Raw genomic sequence first — 8835 nt, 5'->3', positions numbered from 1 at the left:
TTCTGACTTGATTGTTACATTTGTCTGGGAAAAAGGAGCCTCAAAGAGGAAGGAAAGTGCTGAAACACATAACAATAGTGCAAACCTGGTATAGCAAACAGTATTTAAAGGGAACCAGAAGCTGATCTCACCCATAAACCACTAACCGTACCTATTAGTGGAATGTAATTGTGTTTCAGTGATGCCCTAATGTATTTTACCTCTTCCCCCATTTGTGAAAATAACTTTTATTCCATCTCATTTCATTCTGAAGATCCAGTCAAGGATCTTCATCATAGCTCCACCATAGCTGTCCCGCTGCCTCTCCACCGTGCACAATCTTTACCTAGCCCCTACTATGGCAAAATCAACCTCCTCTTTGGAGCTCCTGTGGACAAAGCCAACCTTCACTAGGAGCGCATGCGCTAGTTGACTCTTCTCTCGCTCTCCTGCAATTCAGCGCATGCGTGTTGAAGGCCCATGACAGTCCTATACAAATCTCCAGACCTGCTACCTAACACTGTCTGCAGCTTTGAACACTCCTGATGGTCTTTTATTTGAGTCCTTTAGAGGGCACTTATACCCTCCAGACTATAAACATTATAGTTTTGCATCTCTAAGAGCCAATCTGCTATAGAGGGGCACAAACAGAAATAATGAAGCACAGAATTTAGCTGACTGCTTCTGCCACTTTTAACAAACAGTTGGCATCTGATGGCGGAGCCGCACAGTCGGTTTTTGTTTTTTTTTGTTTTACCCTTTAAGGCTTCCAGTGATTTTAGCTGTTTGGACAACTACTCCTATATTGTTTCTACTTTCCTACATCAACTTGATATCTTCCATTAGTAAATATATTTCCCCTGTCTATACATTACCTTTTCCTTTGCCACAAGCACTGAGAATATTTCCTTCCTTCCTAAAATGATATAATTTTCAGTGCCCTGTGGAGTGATCGCCACATAAATCACACTGCAGTCTACTGAGCAGACAAAGTGGGAAAGTACAAACAATGGCCCAGAGTGTTTATCCTCAGCCAGCTCTCTTGGCACCAGGGATTGCTGGCTAAGCAGGCGGACAGGCTCATTCATAATGCTAGGATCTGCCTTTTATTTAAAGGGAAAGTTCAATGTCATTTTAATATAGCTATAAGCTATATAATGTTGCATGTGGTGGTATCATATCCTAGATTGTTAGGCTCCCAGAGACAGCTGGTGCAGTTGCACAGGTAGCCACTGGTTTAAGGTAATATGCAAATACATTTTCCAGGATGGGAAGGAAAACATTGCCTCTTGGCTACCTTGTAAGGCAGCTCCTTTAACATCCAGCATAACTTTTAGGAAGCCTAATGAAATGATAAAACCCAAACCATCTATTCCAGAAAACAAATTCCCAAACCTAGAGATAGAGGCTTTTCACTAGGGTTGGGAAGTGCAAACCATAATGGAGTCAGTTCTTTATGCTCTCACCTAGTTCGGTGTATTTATTATCGATGCCTATATGTAAAAGTTATGATTAAAGTACATTTTTAGCTGCCTACCTTCTTCCCCCCCCCCTATTCCCTTTCCATACTTTGACTGTGGTAATCTTTTTATATTTGTTATCATTGGCCTCCTTCCTTCTAAAGTAAACTTTTAAAATTATGCTAATGACCCTGAGGGGCTCTGGTGGGTATTTCCAGAGCCCCTGAGTGCTGTAGCGTCACATGCTGTTACTATGAGCATAAATGTCCCCCCCCCCCCCCCCCCTCCCCTCCTCCTGCTCTCTCCCTCTCGCTGCCTGTGTAATCTAGCAGCAGCAAGTGAAAAGATATTACTGAGTGGCTCTGGAAAATGCCCCAGTCCCATTAGCATGATTTATTTTAGAAGGGAGGAGGCAATGGATAACAAATATAAGAAAATTACCACAGTCAGTGCCTGGATCTATGAGTAAGTGTCCCTGGTTTATAATGCCAAATCTGGATGGTAGATTTTCTTTAAAGGACACCTACCACCTGGAAAGTAGGCCATGTTAATCACACATAACCCATTTAGCTGAATTAAAGGGAACCTGTCACCAGATTTTACCCCATAACTTATATGGGATAAATAATAAATAAATCTCCCAAAATCATGTAAAAATGAGCAGAGAAGAGTAATATTTTACTCGAAATTAGTGAAGTTTAGTGATTGCAGGGGAAGTGTTACTTCAGATACTTCCAACTTAAGCTCCGTGGGACCTAGACATATGGTTTTATATTAAACATAAGAATCTAATCTTTTTCTATTGTATCAGGCTTATGGTTCTTTGATCTACATAACTGAAGAGATGAGATGGATTCCACCTTGAATGTCCTCTGTATTGTGATTTTAATGTTTTATAAGTCATTGCAACCAAGCTGGTCACATTCATTTCACTGACGTAATGTGTTCTGACAGGTCCCTGTGATAAAAGCTCCAGATTTCTTGTAGCTGAAATATTTTTGGAGAGTGCTATGTACTAGTCTAAAATTATCCAGAATAGCAGCAAATTACAGCTATAATTATGGGGGGTTTTTTTATTTTTCTTATGCTTTCTTAATTTTTTTTTTTTTTTTTTAACTACACTTTTATATTTAAATGGATAGCTGGATCGACATATTGTTAAAGCATAACTAAACTTTTAGGAAATCGATGGCGCAGTTAATAGTAAACATTGTAATATACTTCATTAAATAAACTGTATGAACATTATTGCCCCTAGATGTCTGGAATCACTTCCTATACACGGTACTAGAATCAAGCTTCATGGAGAATGGAGGATGTGTCCCTTCTGCCTGCTTTCCATCTGCCGTTTCAGGACCTTTGGCTCTTGTATACATGTGTACAGGTGGTCCCCTACTTAAGGACACTCGACTTACAGACAGACCTCACTGACCTCTGGTGAAGCTTTCTGAATGCTTTACTATAGTCCCATACTGCAATAATCAGCTGTAAGGTGTCTGTAATGAAGCTTTATTGATAATCCTTGGTCCCATTACAGCAAAAAATGTTTAAACTCCAATTGTCACTGGGGCCAAATTTTTTTTTGTCTGGATCTACAATAATAAAATCTACAGTTTCGACTTACATACAAATTCAACTTAAGAACAAACCTCCGGACCCTATCTTGTATGTAACCCGGGGACTGCCTGTATTGAGAGCAGGAACACATGACAAGGATTTAATGGGTGAAGGTCCTTCTCAGTATAAAATTTGGTGGGTGTATGGATGACCATGGGTCCCCTACAAGGCTTGGGTCCTGGGCTACCGCCCAAACCACCTGTATTATAATGCACTAGTGGTTCCACTGACAGCTGAGAGATAAAGCTGATAAAGTGTTTAATGACATAAAGGGGTTGTCCACTTTCAGCAAATAATTGATATTGTTTGTGTAATGAAAATTTATACAGCGTTGCTATATTATTTTCTGTATCAATTCCACGTGATTTTCTAGATCTGTGCTTGCTGTCCTTCTATAGGAAGCTTCTATGTTTACTTCCACTGGATAAAAATCTGTCCATGGTCATGTGACGGCTCTGATTACTCCGTCTGATAATGGTTCCTAAACCTGCATGTCCATCACAAGATTATAGACAGATTTCTATCCACTGGAAGTAAGCATAGAAGCTTTCTAGAGAAGGACAGCAAGCAGAGCTCTAGAAATTCCACAAGGAATTGATACAGAAGGTATATTGGAGAATTGTATAACGTTTGCTTACACAAACAATATCAATTATATGCTGAAAGTGGACAACCTCTTTAACTCTTAACCCCACATTGGACGTAGTAGTACGCTTCGAGCGGCAAGGTCCCGCTTCTGGCACCGGCTGTTGAACGGAGCCGGTGTCAGCTGTCTATCTTGCAAATTCTTCACAAATGTCTATTGTTGTTTCTGTTTAGCATAACCCATGTTAGGGTTCAGTTCTACACCAGGCAGATGTCATCAGATTTTTTATTAAAAGTAAAATTCTCAGTTTAGTTTTAGTCATGAATGGAATAAAACGTCATGTAACCCTGGATCAATGTTGTATTACCAATTCATATCTTATAATATAATTCTGTTACAGTCATCATGAAAATGACACATTCATCATCACATCAGCATTCTGCCTTTTCATTTGCTTTTGTTGGAAAGACTTGTACCTTAAAGTTAAACATAACCTCCATTTACAAGGTCATTTTCCTATTTGTCTTGTCCAAGAAAAACATCATGGAAGTGCTGCCAGCTTAGCGCATGACATAAGTGTTATACTGATGCCTGTTATACTGCTGCCAAGTTATAGGGCACCGGACTCGGATATCATGGAAATGAGGTTGAATAAGAAGAAATAGCAGTACTACCATATAAGCTGCTACACGGCCAAGCAGGGGGGGCTAACAAAATTTCCAAAATGTCATGCAATTTAAGGCTACAGGAGTTCAAGTCTTTATACCCTCTGCAACATTTCCCAGAATAAGATAAGGACAACATTGCATTTTAGCTAACTTGTAAGACAATAAGACAACCCCTCTTAAAGGGACGGCTCCTCCCATCCATCCCTATCTCTCAGCGTTGTAAGCGCTGGGAGATGGTGCGCATGGGAGCTTCCGGCCTGTGCGCCCTTGTACTAAAACCGGCGCACGGAGAAGACGGGCCGCGGCGCGGGACATCGGCAGCAGCGGAGGAGGTAAGTACATGTTTATTATGTTTAAATAGCCCTCCCCAGCCCGGCCATAAAAAAATTTTTAAACCCGGATAACCCCTTTAAATCCAGCATTTAGGACATTATTTTTGATATATCTATTCCAGAAGGAACAAATTCCTAACTTTAGGCTTAGAGGCTTTTGACTAGGGTCGGGAACTAAGAGCTCTACTTACTATGGGAATTGTCGCATAGTAGTCTGTTGGAACGTGTAAAATATGTGTTGCATACGTGCTGCGCACGGTTCTGCACCTTATGCTGCCTTATATACGTGCAGTATCCAGGGAGGTGCATTCTGTCAGCCAGCTAATACTCAGCCATCCATCAGCCAGACCACCGGTTTTTATACCGATACAGTGACATACATGCGCATACAATGGGAAATGCCACGTATTTATGGATTTATATGGCACAGAAATACAGGAATACTAGAAAATACCTACAATTGTGGGTCCTTACTGTAGCTGCAATTAGTATTTCTGTTAAAGCATCACTGTCACCAAACTTTGCTGCAGTAACCTACTGGCCCCTTCAGGCAGGTTATGAAATGCCTTTTTTTTTTGAAGAAGAAGAGTCATATTTTTTCTGAGATAAGTCACTTCAGACTCCCTATCTTTGTTTCTATAGTACCTAGAAAATCTCATTTTTAATCAGGGTGTGGTTCTGTGAAAGGTAAAAAAAGAAAAGCCATGAAAAAGTTTGAGACTGTATGGGGTCCCTGGATTGCTACACCAGGTCTCCCCTCCAGGTTTCTAATATCTCCATCTGTAATCTTGGGATAATCATATTGCATTGTATAAAATACAACTGAAGAGATCAGAATATTCCTGTGTGTGAGTGCTGTATGTCTATGGGAAGAATAGAAGGATAAAAAGGAATTCCATGGTATATGTCTGTAAATATCCAATTCTTAAGAAAGACTTATCATTACATTGACATATCGTGAAAAAGTCTTCTGTATTGTTGTACCGAAAAATGGGAGGGATATAGGGGAGGGAGGGTATAGAAAGGGAATGTGTTGTCAAGTATTATTCTCATTGTTGTAAACGGAAAATGTGTTGGCGTTACTAATAAAAATGATCTGATTTTAAAACAAAGATTATAATTTTCCATCTAAAGATGGGCCCCTACTTAAGGACACCTGACTTACAGACGAGCCCTAGTTAAAGACGGACCCCTCTACACCCCTGGACCCCTCTGACCTATGGTAAAGTCTCTGGGTGTTTTACTTTAGTCCCAGACTGCAATAACCATCTGTAATGAATCTTTATTGATAATCCTTGGTCCAATTTGAAACTCCTATTGTCACTGGGGCAAAAAAAATTTTTGTCTGGATCTACAATTATGAAATATACAGTTCCGACTTACATACAAATTCAACTTAAGAACAAACCTATGGACCCTATCTTGTACGTAACCCGGGGACTGCCTGTACTTCTTTGTTAGTAGACACATGGATGCATTATGTATAGGACCTTTCAGAAGATGTGATGACTATTTTTGTCTCTTTTTATAAAGAAGTTCATGTTGCCAGTATCTGGGGTCTGTGGCCCCCCTGTATTGTGATATTAAGTATGGTGCCAGTTATCAGCACCATTACAGATTTTCTATAGGGTCCCCTCTGCTGGATGTAGCTCCTTTAGAAGATAATGTGACAGTGACAGATCACATATAAAACCACGATGGACATTTCTCTCCATTGTCTTCAGAGTGGAGAGCGACTTTCATTCACTGGACAAAGGCATCATTCAGACTCTGCCCTCTGCTCTGCCAATTCACTTATGGGAAAAGTTAAATGTCCCCTATTATAAGTTTATGTTCCCATGAAGGGGCAGAAAATATATTGGGACACATTTATTAAAGTGTTTGCACTAGTTTTCTGTCTGACTTTATACTTTCTGTCCAACAAGACAGAAAAAGTGTGCACCAAAGGGTGAAGACACACGTGGCGTTTTTAGGCCGTTTTTAATTAGTGTGTTTTCAGATAGTTAAAAACGCATGCATTAAAAAACGCATCAGTTTTTTAAAAACGGATGCGTTTTTTAACGCGTGCATTTTTAACGATAAATGCATGAACTAAAAACGGCCCAAAAATGGCCTAAAAACGCCACGTGTGTGTTCACCCTAAAAAGGGCTGTTACTGCTTAGTCAGACCCTGCGGCACAATTCTGCATCATGAACAAGGGGCACCAAAATAAAAAATGGTGCACTCTGTCAGAGAAATGCAGGGGGCACCAGATTTATGAAGACTGTGCGACACAATTCATAAATTTTGTGCCCCCTGCCCCCAGACTGCACATAGTGGAGTTTGCACTAGAACAGTGATGGGGAACCTTTTAGAGACTGAGTGCCCAAACTACAACCAAACCCACTTATATAAGTGCAAAGTGCCAACATGACAATTTAAACAGTAACATGTTGCTACTTGTTCTGTCGTGGTAGAATTGCAGGGCCCAGAGCAGGAGCTCCAATAGTAACTCAGCCTTGTCTGCACCTCCTTGCTCCTCCTGTAGTTCCAGGCAGCTAAGGATGTGTAGCTTTAAAATAGCACTGATCACAGCACATCCTGGCTGGCCAGGGACAGGGAGGAGGTTTTGATTCCTATCTGGAAACTCTGTGCTGGGGTGATGGCCTGGGTGCCCACAGAGATTTCTCCGAGTGCCACCTCTGGCACCCATGCCATAGGTTCGCCACCACTGCACTAGGAAATTGGAGCACAAATATGACTTTGCACGGCCCCGACAGAATGTACCCCTTTAATTTGGTGCACCTTTAACATAGGGAGTGCAAAACATTTCTGTCAGACTTTTCATGATAAATGTGGTGCACAGTCCGACTGAGCGCTGGAACGCCCACTTCAGTGCAGAAATTTGTGTTGCATGAAGCATAGTGCAGCTGTGCCAAAAAACTTTGCGTGGGACAAAAATGTGGCACAGGCACTTCTTACATACCTGTGCAAGCAATTTGCACACTAAAGAACGTGCAAAGTCCTACTTAAAACTGGCGCATGGACCTTAGTAAATGTGCCCATTGTGTGCAAAGATAGAATGTCCTTCACTTTTGAAGACAAAGTACAAACAAAATGCAAGTGGATCTTTAGGGTTATGCAGGGCCGGTTCTAGGCAAAGTGGGGCCCTGGGCAAAACTAAAAGTGGGGCCCCAAAATAAAACTATTTTATGACCAGTCACAGTCAGCAAGAGGCTCCTTTAGTATGGTAAAACAAACTGTAATATGGGAGAATTTTATAGGAGATAGATAAATGATAGGGAGATTTATGGGCAGCATGGTGGCTCTGTGATTAGCACTACAGCCTTGCAGCGCTGGTCAACATCTGCAAAGATTTTGTATGCGTGTGTCTGCGTGGGTTTCCTCTGGGTCCTCCGGTTTCCTCCCACACTCCAAAAAATTACTGGTAGGTTGATTAGACTGTGAGGCCCATTGGGGAGAGGGACCGATATTTTCTGAAAGCAGACACCCATTTTCAAAATAGCATCAAAGAGTTTATAGACATAGGCGCCTTCATGCAATTTTAATTCAAATTGAAACATTTTATTAAAAATACTTAAAATTTGACTTCGATGGCAAAAAATTTGATCCAAACAGAAAATGTTTACCTTCACATCTCCTAAATGTAATACATGGACATTTGTAGAGTTCACAAATGTCCCATATTGATATGTTCACATAAATAAATCCACATAATATCACTAAAACTGTAATAACTAGATATCTGCTTTTCAGCTATAAACTGACAATCACAACCTGCAAAATATATCAATAAAACAGAATAAAAAGTAAAAGCGCCATAAACCTATATCATTTTGAAAGCAGACAACCAGGCGATGCATTTGGCAATTAACATTCAAAATTTCCTCTAAAATATGTACAAATCCAGATACTTATATAAAGAAAATCTAGTTTCCTAAAACAGTATCACAAAATAAAAGGGAATAAGAGAGAAAGGGCCACATTTATCACTTTTGTGCGCCTAAGTGTAGTAGTTGCACCTAAATTCTGTCGCACTGTTTTACAGAATTATCACAAGCTACAACCATCTGTTATAAGTTAATTTCCTGCCTCTTATTAATCACTTTACTCTAACTCAGTTTAGGCGCAGTTTAGGCACAATGTTAGATTCAGGCACTTACATGTGATCCTGCTACGAGCTCCTCTCTGC

This window comes from Engystomops pustulosus, chromosome 6, assembly GCF_040894005.1.
Source record: "Engystomops pustulosus chromosome 6, aEngPut4.maternal, whole genome shotgun sequence".
In the NCBI taxonomy this organism is placed as follows: domain Eukaryota; kingdom Metazoa; phylum Chordata; class Amphibia; order Anura; family Leptodactylidae; genus Engystomops; species Engystomops pustulosus.
Note: the sequence above shows the minus strand (reverse complement) of the source record.